The sequence below is a fragment of the Paramormyrops kingsleyae genome, chromosome 2, assembly GCF_048594095.1.
Source record: "Paramormyrops kingsleyae isolate MSU_618 chromosome 2, PKINGS_0.4, whole genome shotgun sequence".
Lineage (NCBI taxonomy): Eukaryota > Metazoa > Chordata > Actinopteri > Osteoglossiformes > Mormyridae > Paramormyrops > Paramormyrops kingsleyae.
In genome coordinates this window covers 42,107,671-42,130,766 of record NC_132798.1, presented here as the reverse complement: position 1 = coordinate 42,130,766, position 23,096 = coordinate 42,107,671, and the positions used below count along the sequence as shown (strand labels likewise).

The 23,096-nt window shown below is 50.1% G+C and overlaps 1 protein-coding gene across 4 annotated transcripts in view; it reads left to right on the top strand.

Annotated features, from left to right (window-relative positions):
- LOC111850556 (tetratricopeptide repeat protein 28-like) overlaps positions 1-23,096 on the top strand; it is a 240,536-nt gene that overhangs the window by 50,628 nt on the left and 166,812 nt on the right. The window lies entirely within an intron of this gene.

Below are 23,096 nucleotides of genomic sequence, written 5' to 3'. Positions count from 1 at the left end.
TTGCGATTTTAATAGAAAATTGTTTTGTCGGTTGGAAAAAATTACATTATCATTATTGTCTTATCTTTGTGATCATAAAATGTACTTGTATCTCAGTCGAGAAGCGGTGGCAAAGAAATGCCATTCTGGATTTATTAGAGAGAAGAGGTGAGAAGGTGTGATTTGATTAGAGCCTCTCTGAGCGACGGGGGTCCTCTTCCCCGCCTTAGTGGGAAGCAGGAATATTAGCGCGCAGAAACGGTGCTTCTCACGTTTACGTTGCATTTCCACCTGGTTCCCACACGGGAGGGTTAGCACACAGCATCATGGGAAATGCATATGCATGCAGGACCGCACATGTAAAACATGCACACACCCCATTCATGCATCTCACACACACACACACACACACACACACACACACAGAGGTTTGTAATTATATCTTTGTGGGAACTCTCCTTCATTTCTATGGGGAAAACTCAACTCAAAATCCCAACATGACGACCTTAACCCCTACTCAGCCCTATCTTTAACCATAAGTAACCAAACAAAACACAAGACTTTCAGCATTTTTAGTTTTTTGATTGCATTCATAGATCTTTGTGAAAATGATCTGAAAATGATCCCCACAACATCTAAACAACAGGTTTTTGTTCCATTTTGGAGGTATTTGGTCCTCATAATGTAATATATACTTACACACACACACACACACACACACACACACACACACCGTTCAGGCACCACACTCATGCACCTGCAGATCCTAGGAAAGATCCAGTATCCAGTTCTTGTGCCTTTGGGAAGTCAGTCTAAATCCAGTTTGGCTTGTTCCTAGTGTGCTGTAATGTTCCAGTCTGGTTCTGTTTAACATGCCTTATTAATCCCCCCCCCCCCCGTACACCTTTTTTCCACCTCCTCTGTGCGAGGACTTGTGAAGCAGACAGGTATTGTTATTTGTCTTTTTAAAAAATGCATCTCTTTCAGATTTCTACGGTACTTAATTCATTGTTTAGTTCTACTTGCTGGCAATTATACATAATATGCATTTTCGCAAGCGAAGGGCCGGAAGGGGGGGGGGGAGTTGAAGATATTCCCAGGGCCTCATTAATCAGCCCCAGCAAGCCCCGATTCACAAAGCCAGTCGGGCGTTTCCACCCTGCATTTCTCACTTTGTCCACATGGTGCAGACGCAGGGGCACCGGCGGCATTTGGCTTAACCAATCGCAAATCACCTGCCGTGTTTGGGAAATGCCGCCCCCCTTTTTATCAGCACTCTTCATCGGCACCCGTTGGCGGTAATTCCCCCGTCACGGACATTGTTTTCCCAGTATCGTAATCCCACTTGACTCCCTTTATCACAGATTTGATTTGTTCCAGCGCCTGTAAGATGGGACATCAGAGACCCTCCCTCCACTCTGGCCCCCACCTCTTTTCAGCACACCAATCTATTATAAGGATCCACTTCTGTTTGCGCACGTATTTACTTTTGTCTATCACAGGCAGCTATCAGCGTAAGCAAATATCCAAGCCCATGCATTTTTGATGGCCCCCCCCCCCCCCCCCCCCCCGGGAAGGCTGTGATGTTGGTTGGCCCTCCCTGACATGGGCTCCTCCTTTTAGCAGAGTGGCTCACAAGAACAGCTTGAAGAGGAATATGCCCCCCACACCACACCACTGTATGCTGGTGATCTGATGTCATCTTCTGGAGCACGTGGGATAGAGTCTGGCCCGTTTGGAGCCAGGGGAGCTGAGTGGATCGCATGGGACTCGCTCCGCATGGGACTCGCGACTCGCTCCGCATGGGACTCACGCCGCATGGGACTCGTGACTCGCTCCGCATGGGACTCGCGACTCGCTCCGCATGGGACTCGCGACTCGCTCCGCATGGGACTCGCGACTCGCTCCGCATGGGACTCGCGACTCGCTCCGCATGGGACTCGTGACTCGCTCCGCATGGGACTCGCGACTCGCTCCGCATGGGACTCGCGCCGCATGGGACTCGTGACTCGCTCTGCATGGGACTCGCGACTCGCTCCGCATGGGACTCGCGCCGCATGGGACTCGTGACTCGCTCCGCATGGGACTCGCGACTCGCTCCGCATGGGACTCGCTCTGCATGGGACTCGCGACTCGCTCCGCATGGGACTCACGACTCGCTCCGCATGGGACTCGTGACTCGCTCCGCATGGGACTCGCTCCGCATGGGACTCGCTCCGCATGGGACTCGCGCCGCATGGGACTCGTGACTCGCTCCGCATGGGACTCGTGACTCGCTCCGCATGGGACTCGCGACTCACTCCGCATGGGACTCACGCCGCATGGGGCTCGCTCCGCATGGGACTCGCGACTCGCTCCGCATGGGACTCGCGCCGCATGGGACTCGCTCTGCATGGGACTCGCGACTCGCTCCGCATGGGACTCGCGCCGCATGGGACTCGCGACTCGCTCCGCATGGGACTCGCGACTCGCGCCGCATGGGACTCGCGCCGCATGGGACTCGCGCCGCATGGGACTCGTGCCGCATGGGACTCGTGCCACATGGGGCCTCAGTTCACACCAGCAAGAGAGAGCAGGGAGTGACAGGGAAACGTATCGTACAGAATCGTGGTGAGCCTGGAGCCCATCCCCGGAGGTACGGGGAAAGGGGCACGCAGGACAGGATGCTGGTCCATTGCAGGGAAACACGCTTTGGCCATTTGAAAGATGCCGATTCCCTCACTTGCATTTTTTCAGAGAGGCAGGAATGCAAAGAGCCGCTGCAGCACTGTGCCGCAGGAGTCAGTCACTGTGCAATTAAAACATGATGCTTCTCAAGGTTCTCACAGCCGTTTTAACATTTAGGCTGTTGGCATGACTCCACAGACTCATTGTTGTGGTCTACAACCTTACAGTAACTGGCCTTTCCACCTTCAGCATTGATAAGCACACAGTTAATGTGGTGTATTGAAGCTTCTCCCCATATGATTGTGGCATTTCCATGTGCTGTAGCATCCCTGCAGATCCCATGCCATCGGCATGTCTTTGAAGGGCCGTCGAATATACCGTTTTGAAGGGCACCGATATACCGTTGCCTGTACAAGGGGATTCTCTTTTTTCCCATCCTTTCAATAGATCCACCATCCGTCCTGCTTTCCGCACCTGAGCGGAAGGACCCAAAGCCAGTAACTGGGCACAGAACTGGCTGCTATCCTGAGGTGGGGGGGCCCTTTCCCCTCTTGGCAGCTGAGACCGACCCCCCCACCACCTTGCTGGCAGGTAGCAGAGATGAACGTGTCAGTTGGCTACACTAACGCAGTGCCTGATGCTGCCCCCTACTGTCCCACTCCTGCCCAGCGGCCTCCTCCTCCTCCCATCCACCTGGCTGCGATAGGCGGCCCTTTCATTAGCGCTTTCATTAGGGCTTTTTTACTCAGGACAGAGGCGGACAGAAAGCTATATGTAACTTTTCATTAAAGCCTAGTGCAGAAATATAGTGGCGTTTGAGCAAAATTGAATGCTGTTCATTATCTGCTCACTGTAGTAATTAAAGAAACAGACACAGTCCCCAGCTGCAGAACCGCCCCATTGCCCCGTGGAGTGCGGTGAATGTCCTGGTGCTGCCCGTTTCCCCGCCCCAATAAAACGAATGGCTCCCTTGCTCCCGTCTCGCATCGCCGAGCCCGACGGCTACGTGCCTGCCCGTTACCATGGAAATGCAGTCCTCTTTTTCTGTTCCCCTATTATGCAATAGATTTTATTGGGGTCCCTTGGACTGTGGGTTGTTCTTTTATTTCACACCCTGCTTAATGAGGCTCAGGACCCCATGACATACGATCGGCACCCGCGCTGGAGCTGGGAAAGCCCAGTGGAGTCTCTGGGAGGACTGGGACGTCTTGTTACACCCTTCTCCTGTCTCTCAAGGCCAGTTTCTGGTTTAGCTGGTGATTAAGGCCAGCAGTTCATGCTAAGTTCCAGTAGGGGGCGATAGTAGACTCTCCCACTACTCCAAAGGGAATGGAAAGAAGTGGGAGGTGTGCTTGTAATTGTCCTGTGAACCTGTACTGGATAAGAGGATGGAATGATGGATGGAGTTGTGATTGCGATGGAGGTGTATTTGGCAAGCGTGCCTGATCTTTGGCAGCATACAGTAAGAGCAGTATCTCAGGGTTCATTAATCACAGGCACATCGTCCCAATGGCAAAATCGAAAGGCTTGGGCTAATATGGGCCCTGCTCCCCAGACCGCAAGCCATAGCGGCGACACAGTGGCTAAACCCATGATCACGTCGATGTGTTTCCAGTTGGGGGGGAGGGGGGGGGGAGATTAATGCAAAATGAGCTCGGGCACAATTGTGCGATTGTAGCAGAAATGGAAGCAGATCCCCAAGCAGACTCCCTCCGGAGACTCCCTGTCGATATGGGATCAATACCCACGCAGCTACGCGAGCGGCAACCAAACACATCGATGGGCTGAAGCTTACTGCGCTGTAGCCCTGTCGCCCGTGGCTTCTGCAGACTCGACACCGAGACTTTCCCAGCGCTAAGCCGCCTGCATCTGTCCAACCATGCCAGTGCGGGGCAGCCGTGTACGTGGCACCCAAAGGCTACAGCTGCGTTACCTTCCCTAGAGGGTCAGGCTGTCGGACCTTTGAACGTGGTTCTTCAAGTTACCCACACTACACTGCTCCAGTAATATGGTCAAATACGTTTAAATTGTAAGTTGCTTTGTGTAAAAGGGTGAGCTGATCAGCTAAACATATAATAATATACTCAATTGAGCAGATAAAAAGCTACAAATGTGAAAGTGTGAGAGTGTCAGCTGTGGAGCCTAATTACCCAGCGCAGGGACGAGGAGGGACACGTCTGTGTGGCTCCGAGCCCATGGAGCACAGCGGCGGCGTGCAGATGTGTCCCATGCCTCCGATCCCAGCACGCTAATCCCCCCTAAGCCTCCCGGGGGCTCGGGTCACAGGCGTCACATTGCCAGGATGAGGGTGCCAATTCCTTTCTCCCCAACGCAGATGTTGGTGAATAAGCGGGAAGGTCCCCGGCGCTCAGATCTGGCACCGAGTGCCATGAAAAGATTCCGGATTTTTTCAGGACGTAAAATTGTTTTTATTTTTGGACTGTGAATTTTTTTTTCCGCATACGTTTCCTTGACTACCCAACAGTCCTGAAGTGTAGAGGTGCATGAAATCTAAAGTGGGGAAAGGAGATCTACTGCTGGTTGACGGCTGAATGTATTTCATGTGATCATACTGCCTGATTCGATGGCCGTGTTTTCAGAGAACTGAGAAATGACTGTGGCCAGCATCACCTTTCATGACCTGGACCACTTGGATTACAGATCCCAGTGAGTGTCAGGGAATGAAAAAAATGCCAGACACTGGTAGCTCTATCGACTGGCAGTAGCATCATGGCTAAAGATTTGTACTTGTCAGCAGAAAGGTTGTAGGTTCAAGGCCCTGGAAGGATACTGCAGTTTTAATGTATCCAGCTGTAGAGCGATGAAATTGATGAGTGTGGTAAATCTGTGGCTGGTGCTGTCAGTTCAGTGGGATCCAACAGGTGCAGCAGACACTGGCTGTTTGGACCTGGGTGGCCCTCAGCTGCCAGTGGTTTTACAGATGCATCTGCAGACAGTGCTAATCCTGCCCCAGATGTCCTAGTGGGAGGACTAATGTAAGAAAGGTTTGAGTACCGACAGTCTCCAGGTTACCAATGGGATCCGCTCCCTAAGTCTGTCTATAAGTCAATTTGCAGGTAAGTGGGAAATATAATAATACAGCACATATTAATTATGCCATAACAATAAAGTGACTAAATACAGTAGTGTACTGTACCTCGAGCCAACGAACAGCACAAAGTTTTGCTCCCCGGCCGGCAGGGGCTTGCTTTGGTGCGCCTAGACAGCGGCTTGGCAATGCGGAACGGGTGCTCGCTATGATAGGTCGTGTTGCAGCACAGTTACTTTGTAACTGGCACTCAAACTTTGCAGACTTCTGAGAGACCCACAGATAAAGATGAAAGCCCTTAGACCAGACACACCTCAGAGCAGAGAATTAGCACACCTCAAACCAATCACACCTCCGTCACAATCACATGTCTTAAGAGGTTCCTGTCCTCTCTTGCCAGATTTTTCTGCAAAAATAATGCTGTCACTTTAGACTCTATGGGGACAATGGAAGCTGAACTTTATGTTTTTTTAATGAGATCACATGCTTAAATTGTGAGAAAAGTTCTATTGCCAATGATGGCTAAAGGGACCCTTTGGAGCTGCACACATCGGCTGTATGTCATTCGCAGCTGGATGCTTTACTGCCAGCGCCCACCTGGGGCCAAACCTCCCAAACATTGTTTTGTTCTTAAATCACTGCAGCACCTAGATGCCTCCTCTAATATAACGGAACTACTTTCAGCAGAGATTCACTACATGCACACTATTTACACAGACGATGATGGTGGTTAGGAGATGTGCCACTTCTCCTCTCCTTTTGTTCTCCCCCTCTGTGTCTGTCTGGTGGAAGGGGAGGATTTTCCGTGTCACTTCTGGCATTGTTGTCGTTGACTTCAAGTACAGGTCCAAGCTTTGCCACCTACAAGAATTCTCTGATGATTCCTTCATTGTCGGGCGCGTTGACAAAGGAGATTAAGAGGAATACAGGAGGCTTATGCAAGGCTCTGTTATGTGGTGCAGCATGAATTTACCTGCAAATTAACATCAGTAAGACACAGAAGCTGCAGATGGACTTCTAGGTGGTCTGTGACACCAATCACAATCTAGAATGAGGGCATGGAGATCCTGAGGACCCAATCACATAAAACATTCAACTGGATGGACAACACTTGTAGAAGCCAGTATTCTTTTTGAGAAGACGATGTAACATCTATCTATCTACTTGTCTGTCTGTGTCTATCTATCTGTCTGTCTGTCTGTCTGTCTGTCTGTCTTTATCTATCAAGGCAGTGGATGATGGCCCTTCACAGGCTCAGTGTGGGACTGCAGTTAACCATCAGCAGAAGATCACAGATAACCAGGCTAATTACTATAAATCAGTTTCACTCTTAAATTTAGAATAGTTCACAAAGGCTGCCCTGGAGCAATGTATTCAGGCGCAGAACTAGTCTTAGTCTCATCACACCCTGGACCAGGTCCAGGATAGTATCATCACGTTCAAGATCTGCAGTGGGTTGCACCAGCTTAGCGTAATTTTGATCGTAAGGTCGGGTTGGAAAGTGTACCTCAAATCACATGTTGAAACTAGCTAGTTTGAAACTAGTGCCGCGTTCTTAGTCGGTTGCACTACTGCTACTTAAGTTACATCGTAGTTAGTAGCTACTAAATAAAAATATTGTAGCTCAGAATGACGTTTTCACCATAAACAACCAATCAGTATCATTGTCTGACATTGCTGGGACCAGGTCGCTGTTCCACGTTTGTCGAGTTTGGGTTATACATAGCTGCCAATTTGTTTTCTCGAGATTTGTGAGAGCTGTTTAAAACACAGCTGTAATGAAACCCGTAATGTGCCATCTAAGGTGCGATGTATTGTAAGAAGTGTGTTCGCTAAGTAGCTTGCTGAGTTTGGTTTAGGGGCACAACGGATCACAAAACTCACAGTTTGGCTTATATCACAGTATTTGAGTCATGGATCTGATCATTTTTTGGATCAGCGAAAAAGAATAAAGAGAGACAAATATAACTTTGCTTTCCATTTATTTCTTAAAGAATTGAAAGCAAACTCAAAGCGAGGAACTTTTAACACGCCCGTTCACATGAACACACAAACTGCTTTGTCTGTATCTTTTCACTGCAACTCTGCATCATATGGAAGTCCATAGAGAACATAAATCATTGTCTTTTTCTGTCTTTTGTCAAGATCATGATTAATTTCTCAAGATCATAAAATAAGTTACCTCGGAAAAACAAAAGGAGATTCCACTAAAAATGCCATGGCTATTGTGCTATTACATTCATGCAGTTTTTTTGTTGTTGATTTGTCACAGAAAATCTAAAGTTCCCCATGTCCTACACATAAGTGGGGGTTCTCTGTTGTTGTGAGAAATGATTTTAAGTTAAAAAAGTGACAATGACAATAAAACTATTTCATAGTTTTAATATTATCAGCATAACACTTTGCAGTTAATCCATGGTTTACATTTAGGGGGGATCTGTACGGATCAACTAAGGTCTGTTTCCACTAGAATGTTTATCAAATTTGTTATACATTTAGACATTTATTGTAGGTGCTTGACATTCGTTCTGCTATGTGAGATTCTCAACCTCAAGAGAAACAAACAGGATTCACGCAAAACAAATAATGGCATGGCAACGTATTTCTGTAGCTTGCCAGCTAACATTAGACTAAAGTTGACATATCCATAGATATCATATGTTGACATATCACCTCGGTGACCTTTTAGGTTTTATCCTAAATCAGTGGAAAAGGTAACATATTATTAAAATTATCTGACAAACATTATATGTTAAAAATAAAAAAAATTAGGTTACATAATGTGTACCATTTTCACCATTTTCAAACATTTTTTGTCACAATGGACCTTACACCTATTGGTAAGGTAGTGTAAAATTTACGGTATAACTTAGTGCTATGTTGTATTTCTGTGGTCTGACTGATTATTTTTTCTTAGTGCGTAAACTCGAACATGGGGGCAGTTTACGTCCATCGCAGGCTAAGATTGAACTTATGCTTAGCTGGTGCAACCGATGTAGGTCCAGAACTAGTATCATTAGACTTAGGATCAGGTCCAGAACTAGTGTCATCAGGCTCAAGATCACATCCAAGACTAGTATCATCAGGCTTAGGGGCAGGTCCAGGACTAGTATCATCAGACTCAAGATCATGTCCAGGACTAGTATCATCAGACTTAGGATCAGGTTCAGGACTAGTATCATCAGGCTCGAGATCAGGTTCAGGACTAGTATAATCAGACTTGGGATCACGTCCAGGACTAGTATAATCAGACTTGGGATCACGTCCAGGACTAGTGTCATCAGACTCAAGACCATGTCCAGGACTAGTATCATCAGGCTCGAGATCATGACCAGGACTAGCATCATCAGGCTCAAGATCATGTCCAGGACTGTTATTATCAGACTTAGGATCAGGTTCAGGACTACTATCATCAGGCTCAAGATCAAGTCCAGGACTGTTATCAGGCTTAGGATCCGGTCCAGGTCTAGCATCATCAGGATCAGGTCCAGGACTAGTGTCACCAGGCTCAAGATCACATCCAAGACTAGTATTATCAGGCTTAGAATCCGGTCCAGGACTAGTATTATCAGGATCATGTCTAGGACTAGTGTCATCAGGCTTGGATTCAGGTCCAGGACTAGTGTCATCCGGCTTTGGATCAGGCCCAGGACTAGTATCATCAGGCTTAGGATCAGGTCCAGGACTAGTATCATCAGGCTTGGGATCAGGTGCAGGAGTAGTATAATCTTGTCTTGTGGAGAAAACCAAGAACAGGCGTATGTATTGCTGGCATGTATGTTCTAAATGGTGAGTGTTTCTAGAGTGTGTGGTATGATTGGTATGTGGGCTTCATCTGGGGAGGTAGGACAATGATGGATATTCTAGCTGCAGCCACATCTGCTGTGCCTTGGAGGAAGCCCCAGGTCAATTGCAATGCATCATGGGTTGGGGTGGAGCCACACAAAGGCTGTTGTCAGTCAGTCCCCAGCCTTTCCTACCCTTCCTCCTCCTCCCCCCTGTCACCTCTGTGGCTGCTTTCACTTCCATTACATCATACCCGGCTGGTTCCAGCAGCCCAAGCTCCCAAACCCTCATGCGCAGAGCCTTGGCCCATTGAAATCTTTCCTTTTAAGTTTGTATTTTGGTGAAAGGCCCAGGTATAGCGCGTGCCGTACCTTTCATGTGAGCCCTCCCCTTCTGGGTCAGTCATTAGCATGAAGATTAAGGACATGCAGCTGTAAGTTGAGAATGGATGGGGGGGGTGGTATTGATATGTATATATTGCTATATCCTGATTAAACAGTAGAAGAGCACACAAGTGTTAGAAGTTCTATCTGGTGTGTCTTTTTGTATTTTGCCTTATATGGAATATACCTGTACATCTTCCAGCTGCTTAGCACAGGGCCACAGGAAGCACAGGGCTGGGGTACAGGGCTAGGAACAGCCTGGATGGGATGCCAGTCCATCGCGGGGCAGAGGGCTAGGAACAGTCTGGATGGGATGCCAGTCCATCGCGGGGCACAGGATTGGGGTACAGCCTGGATGGGATGCCAGTCCATCGCGGGGCACAGGGCTAGGAACAGCCTGGATGGGATGCCAGTCCATCGCGGGGCACAGGATTGGGGTACAGCCTGGATGGGATGCCAATCCATCGTGGGGCACAGGATTGGGGTACAGCCTGGATGGGATGCCAGTCCATCGCGGGGCACAGGGCTAGGAACAGCCTGGACGGGATGCCAGTCCATCGCGGGGCACAGGGCTAGGAACAGCCTGGACGGGATGCCAGTCCATCGCGGGGCACAGGATTGGGGTACAGCCTGGATGGGATGCCAGTCCATCGCGGGGCACAGGATTGGGGTACAGCCTGGATGGGATGCCAGTCCATCGCGGGGCACAGGATTGGGGTACAGCCTGGATGGGATGCCAGTCCATCGCGGGGCACAGGATTGGGGTACAGCCTGGACGGGATGCCAATCCATCGCAGGGCACAGGGCTAGGAACAGCCTGGATGGGATGCCAGTCCATCGCGGGGCACAGGATTGGGGTACAGCCTGGATGGGATGCCAGTCCATCGCGGGGCACAGGATTGGGGTACAGCCTGGATGGGATGCCAGTCCATCGTGGAGCACAGGGCTGGGGTACAGCCTGGATGGGATGCCAATCCATCGTGGGGCACAGGGCTGGGGTACAGCCTGGACGGGATGCCAATCCATCGTGGGGCACAGGGCTAAGAACAGCCTGGACGGGATGCCAGTCCATCGCGGGACACAGGGCTGGGGTTCAGCCTGGATGGCATGCCAATCCATCGCGGGGCACAGGATTGGGGTACAGCCTGGATGGGATGCCAGTCCATCGCGGGGCACAGGACTAGGAACAGCCTGGACGGGATGCCAGTCCATCGCGGGGCACAGGGCTGGGGTTCAGCCTGGATGGCATGCCAATCCATCATGGGGCACAGGGCTGGGTACAGCCTGGATGGCATGCCATTCCATCACAGGGCACAGGGCTGGGGTACAGTCTGGATGGCATGCCAATCCATCATGGGGCACAGGGCTGGGTACAGTCTGGATGGCATGCCAATCCATCGTGGGGCACAGGGCTGGGGTACAGTCTCGATGGGATGCCAATCCATCATGGGGCACAGGGCTGGGTACAGTCTGGATGGCATGCCAATCCATCATGGGGCACAGGGCTGGGTACAGTCTGGATGGCATGTCAATCCATAGCGGGGCACAGGGCTGGGGTACAGTCTCGATGGGATGCCAATCCATCGCGGGGCACAGGGCTGGGGTACAGCCTGGATGGCATGCCAATCCATCATGGGGCACAGGGCTGGGTACAGCCTGGATGGCATGCCATTCCATCACAGGGCACAGGGCTGGGGTACAGTCTGGATGGCATGCCAATCCATCATGGGGCACAGGGCTGGGTACAGTCTGGATGGCATGCCAATCCATCGTGGGGCACAGGGCTGGGGTACAGTCTGGATGGCATGCCAATCCATAGCAGGGCACAGGGCTGGGGTACAGTCTCGATGGGATGCCAATCCATCGCGGGGCACAGGGCTGGGGTACAGCCTGGACGGGATGCCCGTCCATCACAGGGCACACACTCATGCTGGGTGATTTCAAAGCACCTGTCTGCGGGTTTTTGGACTGCAGGAGGAAACTGGGGTGAGACAGAGCGGAGGCAGGACTCAAACTCCCAATCCTGTGGTGGCAGCGCTGCCCACTGAGTCTGCCTGCCACCCTCATGTGGAATATATGCATTAAAATACACTCCAGCTTCTGAAGCCCTAGGAGAAGCAGAGGGTCTGCTGCTGGATGGGCACTCTCAGTTACCTTCACCTTAAATCCACTCTGTCGTCATTTTCACACCGTCCAGACATACAGTAGGTACATACTGCAAGGGCTTGATTTTTCCATTACCATACATTTGTATGACAATCTATGACTATCCATGGCAGAGCGCACATGGTTTTGGCCCGGTGTTGCGTCAGTCGCCGTCCGTTTCCAGGTACGGTCCTTTTGAACGATGTAACCCGCGAATGCTCTGTTGCTCTGTTGTCGTATGTTGGCGGACGTCTTGTTACGAGAATGTTTTCCACTGTGCTATTTATAATTTGTTTTTCCAATTCAGAACAGTGGTTTTCACTAAATATTTTAAAATGATATTTTTTTAAATAATTATACACATATAAAAATAATAGCTTTAAGTGCCCAAGTCTGACCGTTTATCTCTTTGTCAGCGTTGGCTTCCCCAGGGCCCAGCCTGCTTCACCATCGCTCGTTTTTGGCAGGATAGTGGAAATAAGGCACATTTGTCAACCTCACTCAGAGTGAACGGGCCAGAACTCAAAGTACATTTTTACTTCAGTCTGTCGGCTCATTTTTTCCCCTTTGTTGTGATGAGCAAGATATACCTAGCAAATGTATTGAAGCACATAAAAACGTTTTAATCAGGACGCCTCGTTACAGTCAGAGTCTCTCCCAGTGGGTTTAATCTGACTTTTCTCAGTCATTTGGCACTATAAAGGACAGTGTCTTCACTGTGTATAAATGTTATCAACAGCCTAATTGGTTTTATGTGAAAATGTCAAAACAAGCGAACACAGAGACGAGCAACCGTATCCCCAGCATCGCTGTCAGCGGCCCTGTCCCTCAGCCTGTCCCCGAGCTCTGCGGCTGCTGTCAGTAGTGTGTGTCTGTGTGCGTGCGTGTGTGTGTGCGTGCATGTGTGCGTGTGAGCTGGAGACAGGGAGGGTTATGATTGATGAACGGCGGCTGGGGGGAGGAGGGCAAAAATAGACGTGTAAAATTCATGCAACATTTAAGGAAGAGAGGAGGAGCACAAGGTGAAGGTGCTGACGGGGACGGGCCAAGATACTGTCCCCTGACCAGCCGATTACACCATGTGTGCTACACACTGCTCTACCCCTGAGTGTCTTTACATGCCAAGTCAAAATTAAGGTGAACCATAATTTCTCTGGGATGACAGCTATCAGATTGAGCTTTCTGTTTAAATTACTATTGTCTTCTAGTCATGTTTGCTCTACTGCCAAGAGTAAGCTACCACAGCTCCACTCAACCTGGCTTTGGTGTAACAGTGTCTATAAACTACCACAAGTGCTCTACCTGTCTGTGGTGTACCACTGTGAGTAACATACCACAGCTACTCTACCTGTCTTTGGTGTAACAGTGTCTATAAACTACCACAGTGCTGTACCTGTCTGTGGTGTACCACTGTGAGTAACGTACCACAGCTACTCTACCTGTCTTTGGTGTAACAGTGTCTATAAACTACCACAGTGCTGTACCTGTCTGTGGTGTACTACTGTGAGTAACGTACCACAGCTACTCTACCTGTCTTTGGTGTAAAAGTGTCTATAAACTACCACAGTGCTGTACCTGTCTGTAATGTACCACTGTGAGTAACGTACCACAGCTACTCTACCTGTCTTTAGCACTTCCTTGTTGGTCTTCGTGAGGCAGTGGATGAGGGCCCTTTACAGGCTGTTGACCCTGATCATTTTTTACATAGACACTGAAGTCATTCCTCAAGCTGAGTGTCACTAAAGACCTTCTTTTAGGGTGAATCTGTCTTCCTGCTGCACTGAAACGCACAGCTGTGTCCCCTCCTTTGACGTACCGCTGTCGCCGTTGCCATGGAGACTCGATGGCGGGGGAGCTGTGACTGCTGTGTCCCTGCGGGGGCCTAGCAGTCACTCGAGCCGCTGCTTCCCGACCTTCCCAAGGCCGACTCCGGACAGGGGTCCGAGAAGGTGGGCGGGGGTGGGGGGGGCAGTGCCAGTGCAGGCAGATGCTCAGCAGCAGCTGCATGGTCTCGCCAGTTGCCGTGGCAGCCGGCCGCAGTCCCTGACAGCCGCTGTGAGGACGGAGAAAAGTGACCAGGTCTTTTTGTCCGGGCCCGTCAGGAGTAGTGGCTATTTTAATTCGACCTGGCAAACCAAACGAAGCAGTGTATTCCTGGATTAGATGGTTTGGTTAATTAAAAATCACAGACTAGAAAGGACTGATAGATGAAAACATTGTGTGTACTTGAAGATAGGCAGACGAAGGCATCTGATCTGAGATCAGACCTTGATGTTTTATCCTGCAACGGTCAGTGGCCTGCTGTTGCAATATGGGTTACTGCATTATTCAGCATTCATAAAGGGGGGGGGGGGCAGCTGGCCAGCACTCGTGCACCCCCAGTATAAGCTGCCCTAGAGTCTCTAATAAATTGCCCAGTAATATCAGTATATGGCTGTAACATTAATGAGATTTTTTTTCCCCTTTTCATAATAAAAATGAAATATGGGTCCTTTTTTGTTTTATGTTTTTTATGTCATGTATTTTTAAAATTCTGCTCTCGAGCTGGGAGTTGAAGTAGGGCAGGAGTAAAGTGAGACTGACACGTGCCAGTCAGACAGCGCACTGGGCGGGGGGAGGGGTTGGACGTCAAGCCGCACACTGATCCAGGTATGAAGACCTAATGACTTCTCCCGCCCCCGTCAGGTAGCAGAGCTCTTGCCGTGGCCGGCCCCCGGTATTGCTGTGGTGTTCCAATTCCCCTTCAGGAGCAAACCCGCCCCCCCATCCCCCAGGACCCACACCCCCCAATCCCACAGTCTGGGATCAGCACCGGCCCCATAACACACACCTCTGCTTTATGTACAGTCACTGCGGCGGCCTGCCTGCCTGATTATATGGCTTTTTTGAGAGTGATTCTGGTGAAGGGTCCGGCTTTGTGTTCCAGCGGCCTGCCATGGCACAGCCCAGGAACCCCTTGGTGCCGGGCCCAGATTCTCCACCCGCACGCTCCTGGTTGCTTCGGAGAGCTTCGCGGTTTGAGTCAGGAGTCTGAAGGTCCGCCGGTTTGGAAAAGAAGGCCAAGCGGATGAACGGGGAGGCGGAGCGATCCCAGCAGCCGGTGCCGGGCTGTGGCTCCGAGGCTGAGAAGGCATCCCCAGCTCGCCGGTGCTGGTAACATCTCACACTCATAAAATATGCATGGGCCGGCAGAATGAGCTGCACAGTGCCCATAAACAGCGAGTGTGTAGCCTTTAAGTTACACCCCTGCCCACGCCGGTAATAAAGCAGGGGCTTGGGGATGGCGTGTTGGGAGATGGAAACTGTACCTCACAGAGGTGCAAAAAAACCTGCTGTAAGATCCATCCATCTTCTGTAACAACTTAGCCAGCAGAGGATTGTGGAGATTTTTTCCTCCTTCGCTTCTTGGTATTCAGCACTCGCCATTTGCAGTTTTATTCATTCTTAGGTGCTTGGCTCTTGGTATTTAGCTTTGAGCCTGGAGGCCATGCCGGGGATCTAAGCAGCAGAGAGCCTCGATGGGAGGCCAGTCCATCGCAGGGCACAGTCACGCTTTTTCGACACCAGTCTCCATGCAAACTCAACATGCAGACCTGCGCAGTCGAACCCTCTGGTGGTTGCAGTGCTGCCTGTCCCAGGGTCAGTGACACAAACGATCTCAGCAGTCTGTATTACAGACACTCATCAGAAGCCCCTCTGTGCCATTGCAGAGTGTGATTTTAGCCCCAAAAATTCACACCATATAGGGAACAGCTTTGAAATTTTTATTTATTTTTTTTTCTCTTAATTAAATCACCACACTGTAATTGAAACTGGAGTGCAGAGATAAATGAAGCAAGGGGAAAAGGGAAAAAAAATTGAGGATGACAATTTAAACAAGCAATTAAAGGGATTAGTACCTTCTCAGAGCCTGTAATCCCACCCTGGCCCCCTCGACTAGCACCTGTGAGCCCCAAACATACGATAGCGGCCTCCTTTGGGGGGGGGGGCTTCCCATGAGTCTCTTCCTGAACTTAGTCTCCCAATTCAAGCCTGTCCTGATACTCCCTGATTTAGCTGATTTTGCTAAATCGTGTGTTTGTATCACTTCAGTTTTAACTTGAAACAAATCTAAAGCTAAATGTAAATAGAGAGAGTATTTATACTTAGTTATAGTATAACGGCCCATTATATTTCCCTCCCTCCCAGCTTTCGCTCTGTGCTGTTTCTCACCTCCTGCTCCTGTATCTCTCCCTCATCTCTGTTCCTTCTCACCTGACGAGGAAGTCAGGGTGGTTTTACTCTTCCTCTCTCTCCTCTCCGCCACCTTACGCTGCGTTTGATGTTCAGCACAGTTGTTCCCCCATTTCCTGCCCCTGAAGCCCTTGAATCCGCGCTTTTATATTAAACATTAGAAAGGCTTCTTTCAGACGGGACTTATTAGCAAAGCTGACGGGGCTGTAATGAGCATCAGCACGGCTTCAGGCCACTATGAATGTGTTTGGGTTTGATAATAAGCGTCTGGATGAAATTGCCCACTGTGTGGGTTCAGAAAAGAGGGTCTCGAAGCTTATGAAGCATCCGCGTCGCCGTGGTGACGTGCCTTTGCAAGGGCATTTTGTGGGTGGTGCCGCCTTTGCATTCCGGCACAGAAACGCCGATCATATCGCCAGTCGGAGTAGGAAGCCTGATATGAGCTCAGAACAGCGTGCCGGGGGATTCGGATGGACCCGACCGCCTCAGTAGGGTGACAGCAGCCGCTGTTCGGAGAGAGTGTCCCCGCTGCTCTCACAGCCCCCGACTTACCTCCCTGAGGCAGTGTGGCTGCCCAGTGTGCGAGCAGCATTCAGGGGGGGCCGTGCACATGTTAAATTAAACATGGCACACTGGATATCATGGCTGCTGTCACCGGTGCTCAACCCTGCGCTTGGTCTCCTTTCTTGAGGGGGTAGTGGGGGTTGCTGGGGCAATATAAAGCACCAGCCTTACTGCGCTGAGTTAGCGAGGTCGTGTGTAAGAATGTCAAGCCTGTTCCTCTGTGCGTTCCCCCTCAGTCAACAGGAGCCTTTTCCTTTGCGGTTGCCCTGCTTGGAAATGACTCCCCGCTTCAGTGAATCTGATCTCGCAGAGGCTGTTACACACAGGTGTGTTTTCATTCATCACTTCGCTCTGTTGTTACCGGGTCTGACGGCGCCAAGCAGTGGCTGATGGGGGAATAACGGCGTGACGTGGGAGGGTAACAAAGGGAGCAGGGGCTGCTGGGTAGGAAACAGGCCACTCCAGCTTCAGCCTTTGATTACGTGTCATCTGGGCCACACACGCATGCATGCACACACATAGATACACACAATCGTGTACAGGCCAACACTCACACTCAGTGTTACAAATCAGTGTACAGTCGTGCATGCTTGATTGCTCTGTTGTTAACTTGCGTGTGAACATCTGACCTTACATGCACATATGTGTACACAGTCTGGTGCTCATAATGGCACACACACACACACACACACACACACACATTAATGATGATCAGATATGTACCACTAATCCAGACTCTGAAACACACTCACACACAAAGACCTTTGTATAGAAGAAACATGCACACAAACATACCACACACACACCAATTTATCATCAACACACACATGCACACAGGCTTGTGGACTGGACGCCCTGCCCCATGGAAGGACCCAGTCACTCGTGACATGTCCAGCATTGCTTAGACTCCCTCCCAGCCAATCATGATGCAGTGCAGCGTTGATGCTATTGATCCCGCCTCCCACCCCACCCCCTCTGCCTTGGAGATTAAACCCAACTGCCTCTTAACTGCCGTGTTGATTCAAACAATATGTCGGTTTGATCCGTGTCTCGAATGGGGTGAATTATTAAAGGCATTTTCTCAGGGAAAGGTCTCTGTGCGTAACCCTCTTTATAGAATGTCAAGGTGGGGGAGGAAGGGGGTGCTGGGGAGGCTGTGGATAAACATGTCCGTGCTTATCGCCGGTCCTGGGTGTACTGGACCTGGGATAGACAGCAGGTAGAAAAAAGTGGAATGAGAGGAATGTTAACGTTGGGGATATCCTGTACACAGGGCAGTGTTCAGGCGGGGGATTGTGTTAGTGCTGAAGACGGCCAAGCCCTCGTTAGCGATCTTGTCAGTGACTGTTAGCTCATTATGGAACAAACCACTACATCCCTGGGTGGATTTAGTGCCCATGTTCATTCTGGTGACATGCCAGCGAATTGGGATTGAAATGACCGCGTTTTGTGGACGGACAGAGTGTAAAGGCGGGGCTCTGTCAGTTGGGGAAGGTACTGTGATTGGACGGCTGGATTGTGACCCAGAGACCTCTGGGTAAGCAGAATGGGTGATGTGACATGGGTACTATGTGTGTTGAGAGCATATGCAAATTAAATAATGAAAACACCAGTGTTGTGTAAATGCCCTTGAGATTGTGAGAAACTGGCATGACAGGGGGATGTGATCGGTCTCCGTATCGGCATAACCATCCGGGGGTGTCCCCCAACCCCCCAAAACTTCCCCAGCTGCACCCCCTCTCAGGCTGTCCAGAACATGAACTGGGCTGGCAGATAAAGCAGATAATGGAGGTTTTGTTCATCCCCTGAGGTCGTTTGAGCCTGAAACGCGTAACTCTCCCCCTGTATTGATCCCAAGTTCCCCCCCCCAGACCCGATTCGCTGAGGCAGCCTGATTCACAGTGACCCCTTTTCTGCACCACGGTCATCACTGTCACTCTGCTGGTCTGTCCTGACCCACTCTCCCGAGCAGGGTGAACTGAACACCATTTATCTTTAGGGGGGCGGGAAACTGAAACCTTTATTAGGTGGGGGGACGGGGGGGTATCACCGACACTCCTCTGGGAGGTGTGACAGGTCTCTGGGCTGTCCTTGCGGCATGTGGAAGGAAGCTGTGACTGAGAGTGAAAGTGTGCGTGTCGAAGAGTGAGAATGGGGGTAAGTGTGCATGTGTGAGTGTGAGACTGGGAGTGCAAGTGTGCATGTGTGTGTGACAGAGAGGAGGGGGCCATTCTCCCCAGCCCCGTGTCCCTGAGATACTCTCCTCCACCTTGTTAATTAAGGCCCCCTGTTACTCTCCTGCGAGCTGCAGACATGTTGGCGGCCAGGCCATGGGCCTCCACCAGGAAGCCCTCGGAAGCGTGACGTGTGCAGCAGCGGCGCCCGGCTGCCGTAATCGTCTCCTGGTGGCGCCAGTGAAGCCCCAGCCTGCTCTCATAATGACATCCATCATTCAGGCCGGCGTCTTGCGTGTCAGTGTGTCTCCTCGGCCGGCACATTAAGAATATAATAATACTGATTTCACACAAATCACACTGACGGCATTAATCTGTTTTTTTAAAAACAGGCACACAGTTGTGCTCAGTGGTTATGGATTAACATAAATGCACCAAATTTAAGCTACATTATTCGTACTTAATATTAAAACTATGGCATAAATATACATGTTTATAAAAGAGTCTTCAACTATTCTGGGGTACTTGGCATTTGCATCCTTCATCCCTTATTAATTTAAGGGTCCTTAGTACTTATTACCAGGTATTTGCAGTTACATCTATTTTTAGGTTCTTAATGCTAAGTACTGTATCTGTTCTGAGGCTCTTGGTTGTTGGTTTTTAGTTCAGAGTATTTGTAGACCTTATTTGGTCTTCTGTACTGTTCTCTGTAATGGGGAAGATCAGTGTGGATAATTATCTGGTTGGAGGGGTTGAGAAAAGGAGAGAGAGAGAGAGAGAATATGGCAGTAGAGGAGACCGCTGGCCCTGCCTGTGGTCTGTGGGACTCGCCACAGGTCAGCGACCTCCTTTCCTCCTCTGCTCTCTGTGCCGATGACATCAGCCCTTGTTACCCAGGACCGGAGTGTGGAGGCAGGAGGGACATGGTCACTCGTGTCTGACCACTATGTGGATTAAGAGGGACAGCAGGCACCGTGGAGCCCGGGGCCACAGCCTGGGCTCCGACCTCTCGTCTGAAAAGCAGAACAAAGAAGGCACGGGAAAAAGTCCTTCGGCCGCCATGAGCTGACGGCTCCTTTGAACTAGACGGGTTCTTCCTTTTCTAAATTCAGTGCCAAACCACCTCTGTTAGTGTGATTTAGGCCTCATACTCATGCACACGCGTGCCCAGTGCCCGGCTCCATTGCTCGGCAACGGCCCCTTTGAAGGCCTAATCGCCGGGAGCCAGTCGGTGGGGGGCCAGCTAGCGGGGGCCCGTGGGTGGGGGCCCGGGGAGGAGCTGGGGCCCTTTGAGTGCCTTTCCTGCATTGCGGTGATTGGGAAAACAGACTCTGCGAGGCTGGCAGCTTAGCATGCCTGATTTTTTGCTGAATCCCTCCCTAGCATGTACCTGGCCAGATCCTGCTCATACCGTCAGCCAGTGTGCCACTTTGCTGGTGGAGGTGGAACAATTAAGAGAGGGCTAAAATGAACAGCCTGTCAGCTCTGTGGTGGGCGGAGTCAAAGTGTCAGTGCTCCGCCTCCCGAAGCCTTGACCAATATCCACCAATTAAAACCCATCCTCATAGTCCGGCCCCGCCCACTGTATGGATCAGGTGTAATGTTTTCATGAGGTCAGGAGGTGAGGCTTGAGAGTCATACAGAGACGTATATGTGTGGCAGAGCTGGTGCATCAGCAGGGGTCCAGGCTGGCCGTTCACACTTCCTTCATCCCTGCTGTGCATCTTTCCACCCTCTCAGCCATCATGAAGTTGTTGCTGTTCATTAAGACTGTACCACCTGTGCGATGACTGGGGTGAACCGTTCCCAAGAGTGACTCCCCCCATAGCACATTTAATGGCCCAGTCCACTGTGTAGAAAGAGATAAACACTGGTAGAGAAAAGTGTCACTCTGAATGCTGGTGTTTTACCAGAGAAATGAAGGACAGTTAGGAAGATGAAAAATAAGGCAGATGTGACATTGTGTGGGGTCAGAGGAGGTGATATGGGTTTGCAGCATCTCGGTGACCCTTCAGCCCCCCCTCCGGACACACACACCCCATTCCCTGTCGACAGCAAGTGTGGGAGGAAACCCACTCAGACGCCGCATGCAGAGGCTGGAATCGAAGCCCAGAGAGGTGAGTTTGTGGTGCTCTTCACTGAGCTACTGTACCAAACAATAAACCTGCCTCAAGATTAATGTTCTCCATTAACGTTTTTCTTTATAGCGTGCAGAATTCGGGGTGTCCCATTAAGTCAAGAGCACAGAGCTTCTTTACCAACAAAAATCCACCTTTTACTGCTCCGTATTTGACAAGTCCTGCCATTCATACGGCCGCCCTGCCCCAAACCCTATTTATCATCTGATCTGGCCCAATCACACTTAGTCAAACCCCACGTCCGTCACCCTGCTGATTGTAAGTGAGGGTCTCACTCCCTTTGGCTTCTGGCTGGACCATCATGTCTTTTTCTCAGGAAATGCCAGGGGTTTCGTTCCGATCACTCCTCCCCATCATGGTCAGAAAAAGATTTATTTGTATTTGATTTTCCGGAAGCCGTTGGCCCTGACAGCAGATAGCAGCAGCCCGGCGGGGCCTAAAGAAAATGGCTCGTCTTATCAGCGGCATGATCACATGGGCCGGGAGAATCACCTCGCCGTCGGAGGCCAAAGAGCCAGGCGTGTGATTGGGGAGTGGCGAGGGGATATTTCCAGCCCTCGTCTCCAGAAAGCAGCCACTTCTGGGGCTGTTTGAGACAGGCATCTATTGCAGCTCAGAGACCAGGGCACATGATGTTCCGTCCTCCTTTACACCGTGCCGGTGCCTTCCGCGGCATTAGCTGGACCAGGTCCAGTCTCTGTCGGTTTTGTTTTCAATTTGAAAGGAAACACTGGCTGCAAGTTCCTTGAGGTGATATTTCCAATGCAAGTGAGAGACATGGCTGTGGTTCTTACAGGTGACAGGGTGCAGTATGAACAGTTCAGAGACGTGCCTTTTCCTGGTTGCTTGTTTTTAGACTGTGAAGACAACCTGTACAAATACGGGGAAACCGGCAAACTCCATAAACCCAGTGTCTCAGATCTACAGTCGTGGACGTGCACAATTCTACACACTGAGCCAGCACATAACCTAAGGACATGTATATAATAAAAGTTATATAAATAAAACTGAAAGAGAAATCCACTAAATAATACCAAGTAAACGTTTTAGTTCTGAAGGATTATCAGTGAGCCAGCTGTGCAAAACCAGTCAAATAATCCTGAAAAGACCAGTGATGTATGAGAATATTTCATCACACATAGAAAAATGAGACTTCTCTTTATGTTCTTACCCTCTTAATAAAAAAGCTAATTTTGATGATAATGCTACTTCCCTTTGAACAAATGGAGTGTGGGGACAGATGCGTGGATTTATGAAGCACCGATTTAAAGTAACTCACAGCTCAACTTCAGCGATACGTGAAACATAAGAAGAAAGAGCAGATAATGGAAGAGCAGCAAGCCTCGGCAAACGCATAAACCCGCGAATCTGCAAGCACTCTCATCGGGGCTGCAGTCGAACGTGCCGCCATGCACAGAAATCTTTGAGTCTTAGCCAGCATTACGGTGTGAGGAGGCTAATCCCTACACCCATAATCCTCTGCTCTGGAATCCACCCCCGTCCCTGACCCTCACTGGGACCCTCGGTGCCCCTGTCCTAATGGCACACAGGTGCCATCCCAAAGCAGGTCTGAAGGTATTATAGCAGCACACGCAATATGCCGGTAGAGGTGACCTCAGAGCCTGAGACAGAAATCCCTTTGGAAATCACGAGTTGAGGATGACGGGGGATCTACCTTCAAAGGTGGAGATGGTGTAAACAGCGCTGATGGAGCAGGTGTTACATTAAGCATAATCTATCCAGGGATTGGTGGCTCTATACCTTGAACAAAAGGACATCTGAAGGTGGGAGGAGCCTGAAGTTGCCTTTTAGAGTCTAATCCAGAACGATCTGCAAGGCGTTCCCCAGGGGACTGCCGAAGAATGATTCTAACGTGGTCAATAACGGCTGAAATGTCACTCTGTCATGTGTGTGAGCCAATTTTAACCAAGGTTCAAAAGGAGCGTAAAATGGGCCATCGCCTGTTATTGGATTTCTA